We start from the raw sequence: 13,690 nt of genomic DNA, 5'->3' as shown, positions 1-13,690 counted from the left end.
TCCTTGGGGACTCCTCCAACCTCTTCCGGCTCCCACTGAACCCTGATCAAGCATCTCTACTGACTTCATCGCCGATATGCCCCCATCAAAGGGTAACATGGTCATCTGGGTTATTATCGCCTGCTTTTCAAAAATGGCCCACTTCATTCCACTACAGAGCCTCCCTTTGGCTCCTGAACTGGCAAAATTCTTCCTGAATAATTTATTCCGCTTACATGGAATACCCAAAGAGATTGCTTCCGATCGTGGGCCACAATTCACTGCCAAGTACTGGAATTCTATGTGTAAAAAGTTTGATATTATCCTGAATCTGGCTTCGGCCTACCACCTTCAAGCGAATGGCCAAGCCAAGAGGATAAATCGCTCTCTGAAGACATTCCTAAGATCCTACGTCAATGATCAGTAGTATAACTGGGCTGACCTCTTGCCATGGGCCAAGTTATCCCACAATACCCATGTCGCCTCTGCCACTGACATCTCTTCCCTCTCCATAGTATTCAGTCAAAAGCCACGTCTGCCTCTACTAGTGCCGCTTTCTGTACCGTCACCTGCATCCCAGTCTATGCCACAGATGATTCGCCGTCTCTGGAATCAGGTCAAGGAGAGACTGGATCAGGCTGCCGAGAAAGCCAAACGCTTCACTGATGCTCACTGTCGCACTGCACCTCTGTTCTGGCCAGGCCCGAAAGTGTGGCTCAGCACGAAACACATTAGGTTATGTCTGCCTTCACAACAATTGGCTCCCAGTTTCATTGAACCATTTCCAATCATCCAACGCATAGAAGCAGTTACATACCAGTTGCAGCTTCCCACCTCCATGGGAATCCACAACACATTCCATGTCTCCTTATTAAAACCATTAGTCTTGACTTGGCCTTCTCGAAGGTCTCCTGCTCCTACCCAGCTCACCGCTGAACCCGAAGACATCCTCCAGGTAAAGGAGGTTCTGGATTTACGGCGAAGAAGAGGCTATTGGGAATACCTCTTGTCATGGGAGGGCTTCGGTCCAGAGGAGAACTCCTGGGAGCCCTCCCACCACATCTATAACAAAGACCTCCTCGTGGAGTTCCACAGGACCAATCCTGCCAAGCCCAGGCCAGTAAGGGGGAGGCCTAGAAAGGGGGGTACTGTTGGGCTTCTCAGTCACATCAGCTCCGTGACCGGGCCTGCTCACCTTTCTCTCCCGTCCACGAGCTCCGGGCTCTCCTCCTCCACAGCCGCAGCCAGTTCACAGCGTCCCCGGCTCCCCCGCTCTCAGTCTCCATTCCAGGCCTCACGGCATTGCTCGGCGTCCTCCATAGCATCGGCCCCGCCCCTAGACATGAGTGCGCGGACTGCCCGGCCTCTTAAAGGGCCAGAGGCGGATCCCAGCTCCACTGTGTGCCATGATTGACAGCAGGATTTAAGGAAGTGGTCAGACACCACTTCCTTGCCTTGGCAATCGGGTCATATACTCCTGTGTCATCTAGTTTGTCTGTTCCAGTGTCTCTTGTTCCAGTGTCTCCTGTTCCAGCATCTCCTGTTCCAGCATCTCCTGTGTCTCCTTTTCCAGCGTCTTCTGTTCCTTCGTCTCTCCATCCCTGGTAGTACTCTTCGGACTGATCTCACAGTACTGACCTTTGCTTGCTTCTGACTACTGATTGCTGCTCGGACCTGACCTCTGCCTGTTCACTGACTACTCCTAATCACTGCCTAGAACCAACCTATGCCTGTCCACTGACTACTCCTGATCGCTGCCTGGAACTTGACCTCTGCCTGACCTGACTACTCCCGGATTGACTACAGGAACCGACCCCTGCTTCGGCTGACCATTCTGGACTGATACTCTGGCCTTGATCCTCGCTATCCACTCAGACACTCTCTTCTGGCCTCCTGCAACCTCTGGACATTCCTGCTTGAACATTGACCGTGCACCCTTGTCGTGGTGGGCACTCCCCTGCACTTCCTCTCTAGGAGACCCTGCGAGGCCCACCTAAGACCAGGCGGCCCAGGTAACCAAGGGCTCAACCTGAGGAAACACCGGGTTGCTATTGGTGAAGCTCCAGCTAGCCTCTGTCTCCTCCTGTGGTCTGCCTCCTAGTGGCAGGCGCACTCCGGGTCCGACTGGAGAGCCGTACCAAACCTGCATCAGGCCAAGGGTCCACCTCCAGTGCAACGAGTTGAGTTAACCTAATAACTTATTTGACTAACTCTGCAGGTGGACATGAGCAGATTTAAAATGTATCCAGGAACATGTTCCCGGATAGCTTGAAGCTTAACCATCTCAGTTATTCATGCTATATTAGTTGCATCAGTCCAATAAACATCTTTTGGTCTTCTATTGCTGAAGGATGGCCCCTGCATGATACAGGATCTTACTGAGGCAAATTAATGAACATCAGAATGTTTTTGTCAGTGGAGAAAAACTTAACTTTAGTGGATGAACGCAAGCAGAAGTATTTGTAGGCAGGTCAGTAGCTAGAATAGAGGACAATAGTGGATTGTCTAGGGTAGCTCCTCTTGTATACTCTTAATATTTTATTTTCTTGATTAATATCTACCAAATATCTGCTTTTACAAAAGTTGGTTGCTACTTAGGCTTTTGACCAGAAAGAATTTGGTTAAACGAAGCTCATGGTTGACTGGCAACTGGAAATTGGTGGGCTTTTGTGTGAGTTCTATTTATCCTTGGCATATTTGTTTAACATATCTGTCATCCTAATAGACCAAAAAAAAATGTTTTATTTAATGAGAGGTACCTTTCAATTTTGGGGAAAGTTTATTTAAAGCACAGTCATTCCTTACTGAGTCAATGTAACCTATTGGCTTGATCATACATTTATGAAGTTTGAGATTCCAGTTAGGTGCTCTCCCTACCACTCACAGTCTGACACAAGACCCCTTTGCTCTCAGGAATAGCTTGTAAGGTCTTTGGAACAGATATATAGCACTGTGCACAATAATTGCACTATATAAATATTATATATGATAATTGTTACTAGTGCTATCACAACTGTATTCTTTCAAATTGCTTAAAATCATTTTTGAGATCAGGTGATAAAAATGCACTCTGTCGTACAAGAGTAGCCTTATGCAATTGTATTACCTCCTTATCACTGGTTTTGTGGGGAGGGCTGTGACTTGCTCTGCTGCTGATGTGTAGAATAATAGAATGCGATTTTATTTTCTATCATTGCTCATGCATAGTCCAAACGACATTTAGTGCAAATGCAATACACGAAGTTTAAGGAAAAACTGTAATTCACTGCTACAGACAAGGCCAGGCACAGAGTGGAATAACTGCACACTGGGATGAGATCTGAAGAGACAGCGCATGCTGCTGAGGTGATGAGACACTGGTAGGTCATTTCTGACACAGAATGGAGCAACCGAGAAAGTTCTGCTCCCAGCTGTGACTATTATGTGTGTGCTGGAAACAAGAGACAACAGGAGCAGAAAGATTGGAGGAACAAGAGGATAAAGAATAGACATCAGGTCAGAGGGGTAGGCAGGAGCAAGTAAGTACATGGAAGATCTTGATAAAGAAAGAACAATTATTTTAACTGGACACTGACAGCGATGACACATTCAGCCTTTCCTGGCTGAGATGGCCTGTTGCATACAGCTAGAATAAACAATTTGAATGCAGTGCATGGTGATCCATGGAGGTTTCTTTTTCAATTTTTTAATTAACTTTGACATTTCTGATCCAATAGCAATAATGTGCAGGAGGGAGGTCCCACCCGAAGGATCTCAAGAGCACATCTGTGCTTTTAAAAATTATCCCCAATGTGAAAACAAAAAGCATCTCGCTGAGTGGAACCCATTGGTATGAACCCCCCTTGATACGATACTGAAAGCGCATCACTGCCCAAATGTGTTTTGAAGAAGGAAACTGAGAATCCACAAACTGAACAGTTATTCCAAAGTTAACAAGAGTGCACTATAAATTGTTTTCAGCTCATTGTAGTAAATGATAGAAAGGTAAGATGTTTTCCCATGATGGCTGTTCATAAATTGTTTTGGATATCTTGGCACACCATTCCAAATTCTTTTGCAGTAGAGAAGTCAAAGAGTGATGCCCAGTCTCTTACTAGTCTGCTTATTTTTATCTCCACAATGCAAGAATAAAAACTTCTGAGACAGGGATTTATGGCATAGAAGCCCCAGTCCTAGGCTAATGTGAAAACACATCTTTATTCTCTTATAAAAATAAAGTATAGATACAGAATCAAACATTTATTTATTTGTTTGTTTTTATATACCGGTGTTCGATTTACATATCACATCGGTTTACAAATAATTTGAAAGGTGTGGGAAGGAAGTCCTTTCCTTTAGATAGGTACAGTGAATGATTAGAGAAATGTCATAGGATGATATAGCAGCAATATGGGTAAAAACAGTGCTAATATAGATAGCATAAATAATAATAATGTGACGAGAGGGGAATGGATGGCATAAATAGTGGTATCATATCATTAATTAGCATTAGAGTAACAGGGTAACAATGATTATCGTTAGGTATAACTTGTATCAAGGACATTGGAAGGAATAGACTGCATAAGTGAATGGATAGCATAATTAGAAAGCATAAATAGAAAATATAATGGCAGTAATTAGCATTCGAGTAACGGGTGATTTCATTGGTGTGGTGGTGGGGAGGGGGTGTTGCTCTTGAGTGCAGAGTTAGGGTCTGGTTTAGGGTTGGTCCGTGTGCGATGTTGAAAAGGCTTTGCGGAATAACCATGTTTTAACATTTTTCTTGAAAGATTGGGTGGATGGGTCTGTTCTTAGTTCTGTGGGGAGTTTGTTCCATAGGATGGGGCCAGTAAGAGAAAATGTTTGTTCCCTTGTTGATAACCATTGAGTGGCTTTAGGAGGCGGCATTTATAGGAGGCCAGAGTTTGAGGAGCGAAGACTCCATGTGGGAGTATGAAGGAGAAGTGGGGTGGGCAGCCAGTTGGTTTTGTTGCTGTGGATGATTTTGTGGATGATGGTTAGAGTTTTGTACTGCATTCGCTGAGTGATTGGAAGCCAGTGTAGGTCTTTGAGGATGGGTGTGATGTGGTCTGATTTCTTGCTGTCTGTGAGAGCTCTAGCTCTACTATACTATACTCTACTAGTATATAGGATATAGTATACTGAATGAATATTTTTTAGCCTGTTTTTCTAGGGCACAAACAATACAAGGATGATAACTTTAAAACAAGCGTATGTGTGTCCACAAACTTAATTTTAAATTGCCTACGCAAGTGCGCTCGTATGATTTAAAATACACCTAATGCTCATATGTGTGCACCAAATTTCAAGCAGATACACAAGGAAACGTTCTTCATGTAGCTTTCCTTATGAGTTTTACACATGCACATAAGCAAATTTTAAAACATGCACACATGAAGAAAATTATCAATTTGCCACACATTAAGAAAGGTGGAAGGAAGGCAAAACGATTACCGGCATGGTTAAAAGGTAAGGTAAAAGAAGCTATTTTAGCCAAAAGATCTTCATTCAAAAATTGGAAGAAGGATCCAACAGAAGAAAATAGGATAATGCATAAGCGTTGGCAAGTTAAATGTAAGACATTGATAAGACAGGCTAAGAGAGAATTTGAAAAGAAGTTGGCAATAGAGGCAAAAAAAATAGAGGACAAGTTTTTTTCAAATATATCCAAAGCAGAAAGCATGAGAAGGAGTCAGCTGGACCGTTATATGATTGAGGTGTTAAAGAGGCACTTAGAGAAGATAAGGTCATCACGGAAAGATTAAGCAATTTCTTTGCTTCTGTATTTACTGAAGAGGATATTGGGGAGGTACCCATACTGGAGAAGGTTTTCATGGATAGTGATTCAGATAGACTGATCCAAATCACAGTGAACTTAGAAGATGTGGTAGGCCTGATTGATGAACTGAAGAGTAGTAAATCACCTGGACCAGATGGTATACACCCCAGGGTTCTGAAGGAACTCAAAACTGAAATTTCAGACCTATTAGTAAAAATTTGTACCCTATCATTAAAATCATCCATTGAAGCTGAGGACTGGTGGGTGGCTAATGAAACCCCAATATTTAAAAAGGGTTCCAGGGGCGATCTGGGAAACTACAGCCCAGTTAGCCTGACTTCAGTGCAAGGAAAAATAGTGGAAAGTGTTCTAAATATCAAAATCACAGAACATATAGAAGGGCATGGTTTAATGGAACCAAGTCAGCATGGCTTTACCCAGGGCAAGTCTTGCCTCACAAATCTGCTTCACATTTTTTAAGGAATGTTGTGACCCCTCCCGCGGCCGGTGCCACAGGAGGCCTCTCACCTCCTTTTTTTCCTGTTTTGCCATTTCCTCAGCGCAGATGGAGCTGCGCTGTTACATCTCTTCCTGCAGACTGCTCTGCTGACCCTCTCTTCACGCAGCTAGAGCCGCGCTATTGCATCCTATGCGGCCTGGAGGCCACCAGTCATCATTGCCGCCATGAGCTGCAACAGAGAACCATTGCCACGGCGGTGCCTCACCTCATGGCCCAGACGCCGCTCTCGCCGGGGCCTTCCCTGCGGCAGTAGCTGCTGTCAGCATTCCATGTGGCCAGGAGACTGCTTACAGCTTTCCTATGCGGCACTGAGGCTGCCGACGTACCTTACTCCCCCTGTGGGCAAGGGGCTTTCATCCCCAGATTTCCTGCACTGGAAGCCACCCTCAGTCCTCCTCCTGTGGCTTAGGAGACTGCCTTCAGTGTCAGGCCTGCTTCGGGGCCTGCTCCTCCTCCTGCAGTCTTCAGTGGCAGGGACGCCGCTCTCCAAGGTCCTGCCCCTTCTCCTTAAGGGGCGAGGCCATGCCGCCTCTCCCTTCTTAAAGGTACAGTGTGGGAGTGGTGCTCTTCTGACATCATCAAGGGAGACTCCTTTTCAGCCCTATAAAAAGGGCCTGGCTTCACTTCTCCCTGGCCTTCACACGGAGCCAGTCCTCCTTTGGACTTCTCTGCAATCCAGCTTCTCTTAGGCACTCCGTTCCATGTTCTTCATTGGAATTCCATGTCTACATCTTCATCTTTGTATGGTCTCTTGTCTGACCCTGCATTTTCGTCTCGTCAGTTCCAGTTGTCCTGATGTCTTCATTCTCCCCAGATCTGTTGATGTTTCATTCTTCAGATCTTCAGATGCTCTTCGTCTTGGCAGCACAATACTCCAAATGATCCAGACTTTTATTCTTCCCAGCATCAGCATCCATACTTCGAGTCCGCTCGAGCTTCGCGCTGAGTCATACTCCGAGCCCCAGGATCCTGAGGGCTTCCTTCGATGGAACCCCAGTTTTAATCTGCAAGCTTCAGGCACAGATCCTGAAGTCTTCTCCTAATCCTGAATCCGTCCGGATCTTTGGAGCCTCTTGCATCTGCCTCCGCCTTGATATGAACTCTGCTTATCCTGTCCGTCCTGGTGTGTCCACCTTGCCCTGATTGGCCAGTGGGTGTGTCTCGGTTCAGACCTCGCTGGAGTCTTCATGTCTTCATCCTGGATCTTCAAGAAACCTGGCTTGGGAGACCTCAGAATGTGGTTGGTGACCTGCCATGCTTGGTAGTATAGGGCGCGTGAGAACTTGGTCCGCGACCTGCCTTGCTTGGTAGTATAGGGCACGTGATCTGGTAGTACCATTTCAGAATTCCTTGTGACTCTGTTGGAGTCCTCTGTATACCAAGGCTTGCTTTAGCCTACAAGACTTCGTCCCTTCATTGGATACCTTGAGTCTCATCTCAGCCTCACAAGTCTTCATCTCATCATTGATTACCCAGAGTCTTGTCTCAGCCCCTCAAGTCTTCATCTTCATCTCAACTCTTCAGGTAACCAAGTCTCCATGAAGTCCTCACATATCCTGAGTCTTCGTCTTCATTTGATGTCTTCGTCTGATGTCTACACCATTCCGCCACTGTCCATCCTGTCACATTTGCTGCTTTCGTGCGGCAGGTCCAAAAGGGCTATCGAGTGACCGGAGGGCTACTCCAGAGACCAACATTGCGTTGTTGGGTCTCTCTCTATGCGATCAGGTTCTGTAGTGGCTAGGGTTCAGCGTTCCTGAATCTTCAATCCTCACCTGCCACGGCGCTTGCTGGTGCCAAAAGTCCAGCGGGGGTCTGGGAGCGACCTTCTGCACTCGGGCTGATTTGCCAATATTCAAAATGGCACCGGCGCTACCTATGCCCTCACTATGTCGACATAGTGAGGGCAAAGGTAGCGCCAGCACCATTTTGAATATTGGCAATACGGCCCGAGTGCAGAAGGTCGCTCCCGGTCCCCCGCTGGACTTTTGGCAAGTCTTGTGGGGGTCAGGAGGCCCCCCCAAGCTGGCCAAAAGTCTCTGGGGGTCCAGCGGGGGTCCGGGAGCGATCTCCTGCACTCGTGACGTCGGGTCACAGGAACCAAAATGGCGCCGGCGCTACCTTTGCCCTGTCATATGATAAGGGCAAAGGGCCACCGGCGCCATTTCTCTTAATGCAGCCATGGCCAGAGAGCGGGAGATCGCGCCGGGGACCCCCCCCCCCCCCCCCCACTGGATCCCAGGTAATTTAAAACATTTTGGAGAGGGTACGGGAGGGTGGAGGATTTATTTTAAAGGGTCGGGGTGGGTTTTAGGGTTGTTTTGGTGTGCCAGTTTTCCCGCCCTTCCCCCTCCCCCGATAAAATGATTTTTTAATCTAAAAAACTAAGACGATCAGATTCCCCCCCCCCCCCTCAGCCAAAATCGATTGTTAAGACGATCGATCACACGATTCACATCCCTAGTAGAAACCATAATAACTAGTGATGTGAATCGGAACCGGAATCTGATCGGTTCTGGTTCCGGTTCTGATTCAAAATCTTAAAATTTTTATCATCCGGCTCGATTTTTTTTTTGTTATCGGCTGCGCATGATCCGATAACAAAAAACCCCTCCCCCACCCTCCCGAACCCCCAAAAACCGTTTTAAAATTACCTGGTGGTCTTTAAAGATGGTGCCGGCCATCCAGTGCTCCTATCATGTGACAGGGGTCGGCCAATGGCATGGATACCCTGTCACATGGGAAGGGCAAAGGGCCATCGGTGCCATTTTTATTAGTGGCAGCCGATGGCCCGAGAGTGTGAGATCGCTCCCCGTGCCCCCACTGGACCACCAGGTAATTTAAAAAGGTTTTTTTTGGGGGGGGGTCGGGAGGGTGGGGGAGGCTAAGGGGGTCAATTTAAAGGGTCGGGTGGGTTTTTTTTTATTAGGCCATGGGCGCCATTTTTTTAGTGGCAGCCAAAATGGCGCCGATGGCCCGAGAGCGGGAGATCGCGCCAGGACCCCCCCACTGGACCACCAGGTAATTTAAAACATTTTGGGGGGGTTTGGGAGGGTGGGGGATTTGTTTTAAAGGGTCAGGGTGGGTTTAGGGGTTGTTGTGGTGTGCCGGTTTTCCCGCCCTCCCCCCCCCCTCGATTTACGATTTTTCACGATAAATTGGGGGAATTTCTATTCTTTTGCGACTCTAACGATTTTTGACGATTTAAAAAATATCTGATGATTTTTTTTAAATCATCAAAAAACGATTCACATCCCTAAACCACTGATGCAGTCTGGGATCCAACTGAGCTGGCACCGCTCCTGGGTCTTCTTCTTCAGGTCCTCAATCTATGCAAAGAAATAGGAATTCAAAGCTGAGTGTGCATGCACTGTAACTGTTACTGTGACCTCCATACTGGTTTGGATCTATGTTTTCTACTGATAACTGGAGGAAGAAGATCAGCTCTTTGCATGGCTTTCATGCACTTTGAACTGGTGTGCTGCCCCCAGGCCTGAAAGTGCCCCTGAACAAGGACACGTCATGAGCTGCCATGGTACCCCTTGGGAATGTCCCTTTCTAGTGATAGTGATTTAAAAAGGGGTAATTGTGGTACAACAGAGAGCACACACCTTTGGGGGGTGTAACAGGAACAGTGTGACAGGGCCAAATCTCTCCCTTCTGAAAGAAGGACATTGGCTTAACTCTATTATATGCCCCAAAGGAAGTTCAAGCTCCTAATCACACCTTTACTATCCTTGTGACTATTGAATTAAGTCATCCCTGGTTATCCTTTCCTACAATTTCACTCTTACAGAATAATTCATTGGCAACACATACTGTGATCATGCTATTAATAGATTGTACATCTGTTACTGTAAAGTCAACAAATAATAGTGTCAGGGAGTGCAAGGGAAAGAAAATCAAATATCAGAACCCACAAGCATATTTAGCGAAAGAGCTTATGTTACTTCAGACCTTCATAATAGGCAATACTGGCCTATTATGAAGGTCAATGGGCCTTCGATTGCCTTACATTTAATTATTGGTCTAGTGCATTAGTGCAGCAGTTTGTTTTTTCATTTTTTGAGATTTTATGCAAATAAAACAACTTATCTTTCTTGAAATTCAGCACCACGGCATCATAACTAGGTGAACCCAGACACAGTCTGTGTTTTGAAACAGATATTCTGCCTCAGGGATTATTGCTAAGTCCTTTTCAATGCAAGCAGGAAAAATCAGCTAGTAAATCCAAAGCCACACATCTTCAGAAATGTATTTCTAGAAAAAACAAGATTGATAAAAACCAAACAAATAACCATATAAGTTATGGACAGAGTAATTAACATTAGATTTGTGGAATCTATCGAATTGCTTTTCTCAGCGTATTCACATATTGGCACCAAAATTCAACTCGGAAACATGCATGGCAACCATATATGACTGTGAAATAAAAACTGTGAAATGAAAAATGATAGCAAGGAGTACTAATCTATCTCCAAATTAAGTCCCTTAGGAGTTATGGTGTTAAGAAAAATTTCCAAAATTGCTCCCTATAATTAAACCGAGACTGCCAATCACCTCCCCAGGGGGCAGGGCTACTAGTTTAAGGATTCACCATTTCACGTCCTTAAATTGGTGTCCTAAATCCAAACAATGTTGGACTACTGTAGTTTGTTTTGTTTTTTTTTAGTCTGGCTACAACTGTGATGCTCTGTAAGATGGATCCTAACCATCTTTTTAGTATGTATTATATAAAGTTTTGGACAAGGGCAATTGATGAAGTAGATGACATGAGAAAACCTAGAGTCAGTAGTATCTGTTACTGTACCATGCATAGCTATCAATTCTTGCCCTATATATAGGCACTTTGGGGTCTCCCTAGTGATTCCCCCATGCACACCCTAATCAGCCATCACCCCTAGATCTCCCTTTAGTGACTGCCATGCATACCCTAACCATCCCCACACCCCTAGATCCTTCTAGTGACACCCCCCCCCCCATGCACACCCTAACTTACCCTCCCCTCCCCATGCCCCCAGAGCAATGGCACATGCATGATATAAAATTCACACTCATGTGCACGTGAGCTCTTATGCACATGAATATGGGTTCATGCGCAATTCTTTTCAAGTTATCCTCTGAGTATAATGATCATATACTGGTAAGATATTGCACATATGAAATAAGTGACATATTAAGATAATAATACCAGTGATATATTTTTTTATTCTAGAAAATAAGGTGCCAACACTGAAGTGAAGGGCTGTCCTGGGTGGAGGAAGGGTGAAGAAGGATGACAACCCCAGACCATGCATCCCAAAAATGTTCTGCACCTGTAACTAAATTCCATCCCCTAGCCACAGAATTCAGTCACAGCACAATCCTCCCCCTCCCTTCCTCCCTCCTGCTGGCAAAAGATTTAGGACATCAGTGGAAATAAGGCAGACATGATCTCCACCAGTGCAGCTCTAGTAACTGGCATCAGCAGCCTTAGACTGGCTCCTTTGCTAATTTCTTCCCAAGAAAAGCAAATGTATAGCTGTTATGTTCTGTGTGTTTAGAACTAGATAGTGGGCCCTTGGGTCATGGCAAGAGCTGACTCCACCCACAGTGATGGACACCAGAGGCAATAGCTTCATTATACAGCAATGATAACCCAAGGAGCGGGTTAATAGACTCAGTCCAAAGTATATGACCTGCAAGCTGGTCTCTCTGGTAGTAGTCTGCAGTGCGGGGTAATCCGGGAAATACCTTCTCTTGATGGAACTTGTGTCGGTGGTCTCCGGTAGTGGTCCACTGTGCGGGGTAGGCCAGAGACTGAAGCTGGAAGTTACACAAGGCAGTATAGATCCGGTAGTAGCCCACAGCATGGGGTAACCCGGGAAATACCTTCTCTTGATGAAGCTTGTGCAGGCAATTTCTGGTAGTGGTCCGCAGCACAGGGTAGGCCGGAAGCATATGGACTATCTACCTGGGTAACATCAAGCTAGGTTGAGAGAACATTGCACAAATCTCATCTTTGTGTGAGTTTCCCCTAACCCCTACACTAATACCTACCCCTCACCTCAAGTAACTAGGTGGGCCTCATATAGGGGTATAAATGCCTACCTAGTTTGAAGGCATTAAGGCTAGTCTCAATCTCTCTCTCTCTCAAACTAATACAATATGTTTCATTTGTGGGGAATTCATTGCGGATGACATATTTGTTGAAAACAAATGCACATCCCTATTAGATACAGGCATCTGCCAAAGTTCGGTACCCTCAGCCACTCTATTCAACATCTATCTCTTGCCTATATGTGCTCTAATAGCAAATCTGGGAATCAATTTCTTCCTATATGCAGATGATATACAATTTTATATCCCTTTTGAAAAAACTGTGGCAACTCTAACATACATGAAGACCATACAACAAAAACTTTCCTAACTGAAATGAATTCTAAATACAAAAAAGACGGAAATTAAATGGCTAAGGAGAGAAAAACTGATACTCAGTCACCCTAAACCTAGAAATTTCCAGTATTACTCCATCAGATGAGGTTTGAGACCTTGGAATTCAGATCAACGAGAACTTCACTATGAAAAAGCATACAAGCAAATTAATGAAATCAGGATACTCCAAGTTGAGAATTCTACATCAACTAAAACCCCCGTTAACAATACAAGGCTTCCACACTGTCTTACAAACACTTATATTTTCAAACTTAGATTATTGCAACTCCCTTTTACTAGGCCTCCCCTCAAGTCTACTAAAACCACTACAATTACTTCATAATGCTTCTGCAAGAATCCTACTAGGTACAAGGAAATTCAAACACTTCACCCCTTTGCTGATAGCCCTGCCCTGGCTTCCTCTACAATCCAGAATTCATTATAAAGTGTTATCCCTAATTTTCAACATCATCAACAGTATCGATCTATGACTTTTAGGAGTGACACTATAACTCAATACACCACAGAGAGACCTAAAATCACAAAACAAAGGTCTCCTAATGGTACCCTCTACCTACACACACACCTAAGGCAAATAAGAGACCAGATGCTTGCAATAGCAGGACCCAAGCTATAGAACTCACTTCCAGAGCCTTTACTTCAGATAACAGAAAGAAAGAACTTCAAGCATGAACTGAAAACATGGCTCTTTAGAAAGGTATACAATTTAACGTAAACTACTAGATTGCTGATAATTGCATTGACAGTACCTGAGATAATGCTAGTCGAACAAACAATATATAATGAATTATATAAAGGTATTATTAGTTGGATTAGAATTTGTTTTCACTGTTATGTAGACCTAGAAGGAATTAATATGAATTAAATTAGATAGGAACTACTATGATATCCTTGAAGATGCATATATAGGAATTAGAATATGTATTCACTGAAGTGTTACATAAGAATATAAAAAATTGCCATTCTGGGTCACACCA

This window comes from Rhinatrema bivittatum, chromosome 1 (assembly GCF_901001135.1).
Source record: "Rhinatrema bivittatum chromosome 1, aRhiBiv1.1, whole genome shotgun sequence".
Lineage (NCBI taxonomy): Eukaryota > Metazoa > Chordata > Amphibia > Gymnophiona > Rhinatrematidae > Rhinatrema > Rhinatrema bivittatum.
Note: the sequence above shows the minus strand (reverse complement) of the source record.